Source organism: Oncorhynchus masou, unplaced genomic scaffold, assembly GCF_036934945.1.
Source record: "Oncorhynchus masou masou isolate Uvic2021 unplaced genomic scaffold, UVic_Omas_1.1 unplaced_scaffold_6072, whole genome shotgun sequence".
Lineage (NCBI taxonomy): Eukaryota > Metazoa > Chordata > Actinopteri > Salmoniformes > Salmonidae > Oncorhynchus > Oncorhynchus masou.
The window spans coordinates 617-13,269 of record NW_027012495.1 but is presented as its reverse complement, the minus strand read 5'-3'; the positions used below and the strand labels follow the sequence as shown (position 1 = coordinate 13,269).

The window sequence follows — 12,653 nt, the reverse complement described above, 5'->3', positions numbered from 1 at the left end:
GCGCTGACAGCAGAGGACGTTACCAGACTGATGTCTTAATGACGCGCTGACAGCAGAGGACGTTACCAGACTGTCTTAATGACGCGCTGACAGCAGAGGACGTTACCAGACTGATGTCTTAATGGCCCAGCAGCTGACAGCGAAGGACGTTACCAGACTGTCTTAATGACTGACAACGAAGGGCGTTACCAGACTGTCTTAATGGCAGCTGACAGCAGAGGGCGTTACCAGACTGTCTTAATGACGGCGCTGACAACAGAGGGCGTTACCAGACTGTCTTAATGACGCTGACAGCAGAGGACGTTACCAGACTGTCTTAATGACGCTGACAGCAGAGGACGTTACCAGACTGATGTCTTAATGGCAGCTGACAGCAGAGGACGTTACCAGACTGTCTTAATGGCGCGCTGACAGCAGAGGACGTTACCAGACTGATGTCTTAATGACGCGCTGACAGCAGAGGACGTTACCAGACTGTCTTAATGGCCGCGGACAGCAGAGGACGTTACCAGACTGTCTTAATGACGCCGCTGACAGCAGAGGACGTTGCAGACTGTCTTAATGACGCGGACAGCAGAGGACGTTACCAGACTGTCTTAATGACGGACAGCAGAGGATGTTACCAGACTGTCTTAATGCGCGGACAGCAGAGGACGTTACCAGACTGATGTCTTAATGACGCGCAGACAGCAGAGGACGTTACCAGACTGATGTCTTAATGCGCGGACAGCAGAGGACGTTACCAGACTGTCTTAATGCGCGGACAGCAGGACGTTACCAGACTGATGTCTTAATGACGCGCAGACAGCAGAGGACGGCGGCTGCACTGTAGAAGATGCAGGAATTCAACATGAGTTTTCATCCAGCTTTGGTGTTCATCTGCATTGGGGAAACCAGCCCTGGACGTATTGGTTCATGTAGACCTGAATGTACACATGAAGCTAGATAATTATCGCGCCACATGTCTGGGCATTAACTATCTAGCTTCATGTGTACATTCAGGTCTACATTAATTATCTAGCTACATGTCTACATTAACTAATTTAGACCTGAGTGTACACATGTAGATAGATAGTTGTCTTCATGTAGACCTAGTGGTTAGATGGAGTGTAATGTTAACTCACACCCTGCTAACTGAGGATTCCATTGTGTCCCCCAAATGGCACCCTATTCCCTACAAAAGTAGTGCACTATATAGGGAGTGGTGCATTAAATAGGGAATAGGGAACTGGTCTAAAGTGGTGCACTATATAGGGAATAGGGCCCTGGTCTAAAGTAGTGCACTATAGGGAATAGGGCCCTGGTCTAAAGTAGTGCACTATATAGGGAATAGAGACCCTGGTCTAAAGTAGTGCACTATAGGGAATAGGGCCCTGGTCTAAAGTAGTGCTATATAGGAATAGGGCCCTGGTCTAAAGTAGTGCACTATATAGGGAATAGGGGCCCTGGTCTAAAGTAGTGCACTATATAGGGAATAGGGCACTGTCTAAAGTAGTGCACTATATAGGGAATAGGGCCCTGGTCTAAAGTAGTGCACTATATAGGGAATAGGGCCCTGGTCTAAAGTAGTGCACTATATAGGGAATAGGGCCCTGGTCTAAAGTAGTGCACTATATAGGGAATAGGGCACTGGTCTAAAGTAGTGCACTATATAGGGAATAGGGCCCTGGTCTAAAGTAGTGCACTGTATAGGGAATATGGCCCTGGTCTAAAGTAGTGCACTGTATAGGGAATAGGGCCCTGGTCTAAAATAGTGCACTATATAGGGAATAGGGCCCTGGTCTACAATAGTGCATGTATATAGGGTCCTGGTCTAAAATAGTGCACTATATAGGGAATAGGGCCCTGGTCTAAAGTAGTGCACTATATAGGGAATAGGGCCCTGGTCTAAAATAGTGCAGTATATAGGGAATAGGGCCCTGGTCTAAAATAGTGCCGTATATAGGGAATAGGGCCCTGGTCTAAAATAGAGCTGTATATAGGGAATAGGGCACTATATAGGGAATAGGGTGCCAATTGAGATGTAACTCATGTGAGATTCAAGTTGCTGACTGAAGCTCATCGTAACTGGAATAAACATTTAAGAACAAGATTTGGATTCTAAGCTTTTCTCCCTCTGAGTGATGAGATCACTGACGTTGAGAAGTAGACTTGAAGCGTCATCGTACATGAATGATAGTGTCTGTAGTGCACTAGAAACCCAGCCTGATTCTCTGTACACCAGACATGATTAAATAAACCTGACTCTTCCTTCCTCCCCCAATCTGTTCTTCTTATACTTTTGTAGTCCTTGTAAATCTCTAGTGCTAGAACTACAAACCCATCTATTCTCAACTCCAGGAAGCAGAAGAAATGTGTTTCAGTTGTCTTTTATTGACCTTAGCAAGACGCATAATAGAAAAAGCGATCAAAACATTCTCTCCAAAAATAAAAAAGATCAACTCACTACAATGGATGACACGATCTCATGGAGGAGAGGAGCTGAACGATATTACACCAGTTCAACACATCCATCATGAAACAACCTTAACCTTGTTCTGTTCCTCAGTCCGACAGCATCCACAACCTTTTGTTATGAAGCACAGTAAAACCACAAACAAGGCCTTTCAAAGGCTCCTGTGATCTACAAGATATAACCCGCTCAGTATCTCTGACCAGAGAGGAGTTGTTGACATTCAAGTTTCCTTTTGTCCCCACAGGAGGCTTCAGACCTCCCTAGGTGATGTCGTAGAAAAGATGAGCGGTCCTGAAGGAAAGGAGATGAGGAAGGAAGGAAGCTTGTTGAGTCCATCACAAACGTGGTTCTAGGAAAGACCCACTCTTCCATAAGAGTTGAATACTATAATTTAATATCAGATTCATTTAATTTACACAAAGAACTGCAATTAGAAAAAAACAAATCTTTAAATTCCGTTCAAAGCGAGAATCCACCAAGTCAAACATGAAATGACATCAGAACTAAAAGGGTTTACTGAGCCAGCTGCAGTAGAGATGGGCTAGAGACAGAGAGACGATGGGAAAGGTAGGTTTGACCAGGCACTAGTCTGTTAGTAGGTAGCAGAGGATGAGTTGCTGTGAATAACAATACACAGACAGAGAGAGACAGACAGACAGAGCAGACAGACAGACAGACACTGCAGAGAGGGCCTGGTTTGTACATGGTCCAGTCAGTCATTAGTAGCAGTGGTTGGTTGAGCGTCTGGCTCTCTGCAGTCTGCCTGAAAAGACTCCCTATATTGTGCACTAAGTTTGACCAGAATCCACATAGACCTCTGGTCAAAAGTAGTGCACTATATAGGAAATAGGGTGCTGATTGATACACATAAGGTTGTGTGTCAGTGTTCTCAGATGGTCTGGTATCCAGCATGGCTCCTCTTCCTGCCGATGAGGTAAGCGATGAGAACGATGAGAACCAGGCCGGCCAGAGCAGCTCCCACGACGATGGGAATCAACATGCTGTCCTGATCCAACTGACACTCCTCCGCTAGAGGGAGAGAGAGAGGGGGATGTGGCGGGAGAGGGGGGTGTGGCGGGAGAGGGGGGATGTGGCGGGAGAGGGGGGTGGCGGGAGAGGGGGAGAAAACAGGGAAAAAAGTCAAGGTCATGATACAAATACAGAACTTCTAATCAAGGACACATTGACTAAGGGTAGAGAGAGAGGAGAGATGGATAGAACATATGAAAGGAGAGAGAGGAGAGATGGATAGAACATATGAAAGGGGAGAGAGAAGAGATGGATAGATCATATGAAAGGAGAGAGGAGAGATGGATAGATCATATGAAAGGAGAGAGAGGAGAGATGGATAGAACATATGAAAGGAGAGAGAGGAGAGATGGATAGATCATATGAAAGGAGAGATGGATAGATCATATGAAAGGAGAGAGAGAGGAGAGATGGATAGATCATATGAAAGGGGAGAGAGGAGAGATGGATAGAACATATGAAAGGAGAGAGAGAGGAGAGATGGATAGAACATGAAAGTGGAGAGAGGAGAGATGGATAGATCATATGAAAGGAGAGAGAGAGGAGAGATGGATAGATCATATGAAAGGAGAGAGAGAGAGGAGAGATGGATAGATCATATGAAAGGAGAGAGAGAGGAGAGATGGATAGATCATATGAAAGGAGAGAGAGAGGAGAGATGGATAGATCATATGAAAGGAGAGAGAGAGGAGAGATGGATAGAACATATGAAAGGAGAGAGAGAGGAGAGATGGATAGAACATATGAAAGTAGAGAGAGGAGAGATGGATAGATCATATGAAAGGGGAGAGAGGAGAGATGGATAGAACATATGAAAGGAGAGAGAGAGAGAGATGGATAGAACATATGAAAGGAGAGAGAGAGAGGAGAGATGGATAGAACATATGAAAGGGTAGAGAGAGAGGAGAGATGGATAGAACATATGAAAGGGTAGAGAGGAGATGGATAGAACATATGAACGTGGTAGAGAGGGAGGAGAGATGGATAGAACATGAACGTGGTAGAGAGGGAGGAGAGATGGATAGATCATATGAAAGGGTAGAGAGGAGATGGATAGAACATATGGAATTGGTAGAGGGGGAGGGAGATGGATAGAAAACATATGAAAGGAGGCGCTAGATTAGATCATATCAGGTACCTTGTGCAAACTGTCCTCTGGTGATGCCGAAGGGCTGGACCTGCAGGTGGAAGGTGTTGAGGGAAAAGTTCTGGTCTACAGCCAGAGTCTGTTTCTGAACTACACATGTAGCTGCATGAAGACCACGCAGGTGAAGTCCAGACTACTGTTACTGGTGTTGAAAGCGGGGCTGGAGGGAGGGAGAGAGAGAGAGAGAGAGGAAGTGTAGAGAGGTAGAGTGAAGAGAGATCCAGACATTGTTATGGAACAGTAATTATTCAACAGAGGGACAGAGAGGAGACAGAGAGAGAGAGACATAGAGAGACACAGACAGAGAGACATGGAGACAGAGAGAGGGGGAGACATGGAGACAGAGAGGGGGAGACATGGAGACAGAGAGAGGGGGAGACATGGAGACAGAGAGAGGGGGAGACATGGAGACAGAGAGAGGGGGAGACATGGAGACAGAGAGGGGGAGACATGGAGACAGAGGGAGACATGGAGACAGAGAGAGGGGGAGACATGGAGACAGAGAGAGGGGGAGACATGGAGACAGAGAGAGGGGGAGACATGGAGACAGAGAGGGGGAGACATGGAGACAGAGGGGGAGACATGGAGACAGAGAGGGGGAGACATGGAGACAGAGAGAGGGAGACATGGAGACAGAGAGGGGAGACATGGAGACATAGAGAGGGACAGGTGATAAAGGTGAGTGGTAGTATATTTATCATCTCAGTCCTGAAGAGACCAATCATCAGTGTAACATACTGGTACTGTTTGGTCTATATGGACACTATTGATAACAGAGGAAACACTAACCTGTCATATCAGGTAAACTGCTACCACAGACAGACCAGTCAGGTGGTACCTGTTAGACGTGGTTTCTGGAAAGACAAGAAACAACATCAGCCACAGAGGAGAGGAGAGAGAAATTGACAGACAGACTGATAACCAGACAGGCAGGGAGGCAGACAGACAGACAGACAAAAGTATAAAAGACTGACAGACAGGTAAACAGTAGAGTGATGATGTCACCAGAGTAAACAGGAAGCTGAGGTTGGAGGCACTGCCCTGTGTCAGCACCAGGGTGGCGCTGGTGGGGTCACATGATCCTGAGCTGGTCGTCTGATTGGGCAGCAGGTTTACTACTTCCTGGATAGTCTGTCAATGAGCAGGAGAGGGATAGGTTACTGTGTACACGAGTGTGTGTGTGTGTGTACACGAGTGTGTGTGTGTGTGTGTACATGAGTGTGTGTGTGTTACCTTATTCTGAGGCAGAGAAGTGAGAGATGTTGAGCTGCAGTGCCATGCGGCCAGCAGACAGACGGTCCTGCGTTGCTATTGGAGACAGAGTAGCTGCCCTGGGTAGGGGTTCCAGGGGGATGGGGGACGGGGGCGGGGGCTGCTGTGGTGGTGGAGGGGGATGGAGGCGGGACTGTGGTGAAGCTCTGGTCAGCAGTACACACTCTCTGGGAAGAACAGAACAGACTGTTCAGACCAGCTATCACACAACACGGGTCAATACCCTCACACTGTTCAGACCAGCTATCACACAACACGGGTCATTACCCTCACACTGTTCAGACCAGCTATCACACAACACGGTCATTACCCTCACACTGTTCAGACCAGCTATCACACAACACGGGTCAATACCCTCACACTGTTCAGACCAGCTATCACACAACACGGGTCAATACCCTCACACTGTTCAGACCAGCTATCACACAACACAACACGGGTCATTACCCTCACACTGTTCAGACCAGCTATCACACAACACGGGTCAATACCCTCACACTGTTCAGACCAGCTATCACACAACACGGGTCATTACCTCACACTGTTCAGACCAGCTATCACACAACACGGGTCAATCACCCTCACACTGTTCAGACCAGCTATCACACAACACAACACGGGTCATTACCCTCACACTGTTCAGACCAGCTATCACACAACACGGGCCATTACCCTCACACTGTTCAGACCAGCTATCACACAACACGGGTCAATACCCTCACACCGTTCAGACCAGCTATCACACAACACGGGTCATTACCTCACACTGTTCAGACCAGCTATCACACAACACGGGTCATTACCCTCACACTGTTCAGACCAGCTATCACACAACACGTGGTCATTACCCTCACACTGTTCAGACCAGCTATCACACAACACGGTCATTACCCTCACACTGTTCAGACCAGCTATCACACAACACAACACGGGTCAATACCCTCACACTGTTCAGACCAGCTATCACACAACACAACACGGGTCAATACCCTCACACTGTTCAGACCAGCTATCACAAAAAACGGGTCAATACCCTCACACTGTTCAAGACCAGATATCACACAACACGGGTCAATTCCTCACACTGTTCATTTAAACACAATAAGTTAAGTGGTCAAAGTCAAACATGTAAAGGAATAACCAAAAGTGTTGATGGTCAGTAAAACAATTGTTAATGGTTGATGGTCAGTGGTTGATGATCAGTGGTGGACAATAAGTGTGCATCCCAAATTAGCCCCGGTCCAAAGTAGTGCACTATCCAGAGAAAGGGGTGAGATTGGGGGCTCAGCCCAGGTGTTGATTGTACCGGTTCCAGGGCTCAGATCGTCTCCTGTCATGTAGGCCTCCATCGTGACGTTTGAGAAGGTGACGGTGGCTCCTCCCACAATGACAGGTGAGGCGCTGATACATCTGTAGGTGGTGGTGACCCTAGCAACCATCCCTACAGAGGTCGTCTCCACAGTTACCACATCTGTCGGAAAACAGACAAGACACATTGGTCAGAAATCACATAATAATCCATTCTGTGTGTGTGAAGCGTGACTCCGTGTGTTAGTATGCATGTGTGTGTGTGTGGCGTGACTCCGTGTGTTGGGGTGTGTGTGAAGCGTGACTCCGTGTGTTAGTATGTGTGTGAAGCATGACTGTGTGTGTGTGTGTGTGTGTGTGTGTGTGTGTGTGTGTGTGTGAAACATGACTCCGTGTGTTAGTATGTGTGTGTGTGAAGCATGACTCCGTGTGTTAGTATGTGTGTGAAGCATGACTGTGTGTGTGTGTGTGTGTGTGAAACATGACTCCGTGTGTTAGTATGTGTGTGTGTGAAGCATGACTCCGTGTGTTAGTATGTGTGTGAAGCATGACTGTGTGTGTGTGTGTGTGTGTGAGAAGCGTGATTCCGTGTGTTAGTATGTGTGTGTGTGAAGCGTGACTCCGTGTGTTAGTATGTGTGTGTGTGTGTGTGTGTTAGTATGTGTGTGAAGCATGACTCCGTGTGTTAGTATGTGTGTGTGTGTGTGAAGCGTGACTCCGTGTGTTAGTATGTGTGTGTGAAGCAATACTCCGTATGTTAGTATGTGTGTGAAGCATGACTCCGTGTGTGTTAGTATGTGTGTGTGTGTGTGTGTGAAGCGTGGACTCAGTGTGTTAGTATGTGTGTGTGTGTGTGTGTGAAGCGTGACTCCGTGTGTTAGTATGTGTGTGTGTGTGTGTGTGTGTAGCGTGACTCCGTGTGTTAGTATGTGTGTGTGTGTGTGTGTGTGAAGCGTGACTCCGTGTGTTAGTATGTGTGTTTATGTATGTATACAGTGGGGCAAAAAAGTATTTAGTCAGCCACCAATTGTGCAAGTTCTCCCACTTAAAGATGAGGCCTGTAATTTTCATCATAGGTACACTTCAACTATGACAGACAAAATGAGCTAAAAAAATAAATAAATCCAGAAAATCACATTGTATGATTTTTAATGAATTAATCTGCAAATTATGGTGGAAAAATAAGTATTTGGTCACCTACAAACAAGCAAGATTTCTGGCTCTCACAGACCTGTAACTTCTTCTTTAAGAGGCTCCTCTGTCCTCCACTCGTTACCTGTATTAATGGCACCTGTTTGAACTTGTTATCAGTATAAAAGACACCTGTCCACAACCTCAAACAGTCACACTCCAAACTCCACTATGGCCAAGACCAAAGAGCTGTCAAAGGACACCAGAAACAAAATTGTAGACCTGCACCAGGCTAGGAAAACCGAATCGGCAATAGGTAAGCAGCTTGGTTTGAAGAAATCAACTGTGAGAGCAATTATTAGGAAATGGAAGACATACAAGACCACTGATAATCTCCCTCAATCTGGGGCTCCACGCAAGATCTCACCCCGTGGGGTCAAAAATGATCACAAGAATGGTGAGCAAAAATCCCAGAACCACACGGGGGGACCTAGTGAATGACCTGCAGAGAGCTGGGACCAAAGTAACAAAGCCTACCATCAGTAAACACTACGCCGCCAGGCGTAGTGCAGTGCCACAGACGTGTCCCCCTGCTTAAACCAGTACATGTCCAGGCCCCCGTCTGAAGTTTGCTAGAGAATTTGGATGATCCAGAGGAAGATTGGGAGAATTTCATCTGACCATATGACACCAAAATATAATTTTTCGGTAAAAACTCAACTCAGAATGCTGAGTTGCATCCAAAGAACACCATACCTACTGTGAAGCATGGGGGTGGAAACATCATGCTTTGGGGGGCTAATTTTCTGCAAAGGGACCAGGACGACTGATCCGTGTAAAGGAAAGAATAAATGGAGCCATGTATCGTGAGATTTTGAGTGAAAACCTCCTTCCATCAGCAAGGGCATTGAAGATGAAACGTGGCTGGGTCTTTCAGCATGACAATGATCCCAAACACACCGCCGCAACAAGGAGTGGCTTCGTAAGAAGCATTTCTTCAAGGTCCTGGAGCCTGTCTCCAGACCTCAACCCATAGAAAATCTTTGGAGGGAGTTGAGTCCATGTTGCCCAGCAACAGCCCCAAAACATCACTGCTCTAGAGGAGATCTGCATGGAGGAATGGGCCAAAATACCAGCAACAGTGTGAAAACCTTGTGAAGACTTACAGAAAATATTTGACCTCTGTCATTGTAACCAAGGGTATATAACAAGTATTGAGATAAACTTTTTGTTATTGACCAAATACTTATTTTCCACCATAATTTTCAAATAAATTCATTAAAAATCTATAATGTTATTTTCTAGATTTTTCCCCTCATTTTGTCTGCCATAGTTGAAGTGTACCTATGATTAAAATTACAGGCCTCTCTCATCTTTTTTAAGTGGGAGAATTTGCACAATTGGTGGCTGACTAAATATTTTTGCCCCACTGTATGTGTGTGTGAAGCGGTGCCTCCGTGTGTTAGTGTGTGTGTGTGTGTGTGAGGCGTGACTCTGTGTGTTGGTGTGTGTGTGTGTGTGTGTATGTATGTGTGTGAAGTGTGACTCCGTGTGTTAGTGTGTGTGTTAGGGAGGACGTGAGGCAGTATGTATGTATGTGTGTGTGTGTATATATGTGTGTATGTGTAAGCGCGACTCCGTGTGTTAGTGTGAAGTGTGACTCCGTGTGTTAGTGTGTGAAGTGTGGCCTCAGTGTGTTAGTGTGTGTGTGAAGTGTGACTCCGTGTGTTGGCGTGTGTGAAGTGACTCCGTGTGTTGGCGTGTGTGTGAAGTGTGACTCCGTGTGTTGGTGTGTGTGTGTGAAGTGTGACTCCGTGTGTTAGTGTGTTTGTGGCAGCGTGACTCCGTGTGTTTGCGTGTGTGTGAAGTGTGACTCCGTGTGTTAGTGTGTTTGTGTAGCGTGACTCCGTGTGTTTGCGTGTGTGTAGTGTGACTCCGTGTGTTAGTGTGTTTGTGTAGCGTGACTCCGTGTGTTTGCGTGTTTGTGTAGCGTGACTCCGTGTGTTAGTGTGTGTGTGAAGTGTGACTCCGTGTGTTAGTGTGTTTGTGAAGTGTGACTCCGTGTGTTAGTGTGTTTGTGTAGCGTGACTCCGTGTGTTAGTGTGTTTGTGTAGCGTGACTCCGTGTGTTAGTGTGTTTGTGTGGCGTGACTCCGTGTGTTGGCGTGTGTGTGAGAAGTGTGACTCCGTGTGTTAGTGTGTTTTGTGTAGCGTGACTCCGTGTGTTTGCGTGTGTGTGAAGTGTGACTCCGTGTGTTAGTGTGTTTGTGTAGCGTGACTCCGTGTGTTAGTGTGTGTTTGTGTAGCGTGACTCCGTGTGTTAGTGTGTTTGTGTAGCGTGACTCCGTGTGTTTGCGTGTGTGTGAAGTGTGACTCCGTGTGTTAGTGTGTTTGTGTAGCGTGTCCGTGTGTTAGTGTTTGTGTAGCGTGACTCCGTGTGTTAGTGTGTTTGTGTAGCGTGACTCCGTGTGTTAGTGTGTTTGTGTAGCGTGACTCCGTGTGTTAGTGTGTTTGTGTAGCGTGACTCCGTGTGTTAGTGTGTGTGTGTAGCGTGACTCCCTGTGTTAGTATGTGTGTATGTGAAGCGTGACTCTGTGTTAATGTGTGTGAAGTGTGACTCCACGTGTGTTAGTGTGTGTGTTAGGGAGGACGTGAGGCAGGCAGTATGTATGTATGTATGTATGTATGTATGTATGTATGTGTGAAGCGTGACTCCTGGTGTTAGTATGTGTGTGTGTATGTTTGTGTGTGAAGCGTGACTGTGTGTTAATATGTGTGTGTGTGTGTGTGTGTGTGTGAAGCGTGACTGTGTGTTAATATGTGTGTGAAGCGTGACTCCTGTGTTAGTATATGTGTGTGTGTGTGTGTGTGTGTGTGTGTCTCTTTCTCACCAGTCCCGTTGGCCTCTGGGAAGAGTAGAGACATCACTGAGTGCTGCTGCAGGGTAAGGTTAGCGACACTGTACAGACTGACGTTGGATGAAAAGCTGAGGCCCAGGGAGTGGCCATCCCCGAACAGCCGCGGCGAGGGGAAGCGGCCGTCACCCCACACGAGCTGGCCACCACCACCGCCCGAACCTGGGAGGGGCACCATCACCGTACGCTGGAGTGAAGAAGAAGTTTGTACATTTAAAAACATGTTCAGGATAGTATCGTTGGCCCAAACTCACACAATGGTCTTGGGAAGAGAGACTTATGTTCAGGACATTATCAAAAGTATAATCTGTGTTTCTCTGCCGGAGAGGATTGTGGGGGATGTAGTTTACCGTGCCGTTGGCTGTGTCATAGGTGATGGAGAAAGAGGCGGAGAGTTCGGCTTTTATACAGGTGGAGTTTCCCCGGTCACCTTCAGAGTGACCTGAGACTGACTACAGTCACACAACCTGGGGAGAGACATCATCATCACCATCATCATCATCATCATCACTATAACCCTGACTGACTGGACTACAGTCACAACCTGGGAGAGACATCATCATCACCATTATCATCACCATTATCATCATCATCATCATCATGGGTCCTGTGTGGCTCAGTCGGCAGAGCATGGCGCTGGCAACGCCAAGCGTCGTGGGTTCGAGTCCCTGCTGGGGCCACCCATATGTAAAAGTAGTGGCCCCAGCCGACTTGTAAGTCGCTTTGGACAAAAGCGTCTGCTAAATGGGATATATTTTATTTTTAATTTAATCATTATAACCCTGACTGACTGGACTACAGTCACAACCTGGGAGAGACACCATCATCATCATCACTATAACCCTGACTGACTGGACTACAGTCACAACCTGGGAGAGACATCATCATCACCATTATCATCACCATTATCATCATCATCATCATCATTATAACCCTGACTGACTGGACTACAGTCACAACCTGGAGAGACACCATCATCATCACTATAACCCTGACTGACTGGACTACAGTCACACAACCTGGGAGAGACATCATCATCATCATCACTATAACCCTGACTGACTGACTACAGTCACACAACCTGGGAGAGACACCACCATCATCATCATCACTATAACCCTGACTGACTGGACTACAGTCACAACCTGGGAGAGACATCATCATCACCATCATCATCACTATAACCCTGACTGACTGGACTACAGTCACACAACCTGGGAGACACCATCATCATCATCACTATAACCCTGACTGACTGACTACAGTCACACAACCTGGGAGAGACACCATCATCATCATCACTATAACCCTGACTGACTGGACTACAGTCACACAACCTGGGAGAGACACCATCATCATCATCACTATAACCTGCTGACTGGACTACAGTCACACAA

At 46.8% G+C, this 12,653-nt stretch overlaps 1 pseudogene; it reads right to left on the bottom strand.

Annotated features, from left to right (window-relative positions):
- Positions 1–2,931: 2,931 nt before the first annotated feature.
- LOC135536379 (lysosome-associated membrane glycoprotein 1-like) lies at positions 2,932–11,708 on the bottom strand (annotated as a pseudogene).
- Between the last annotated feature and the right edge of the window lie 945 nt (positions 11,709–12,653).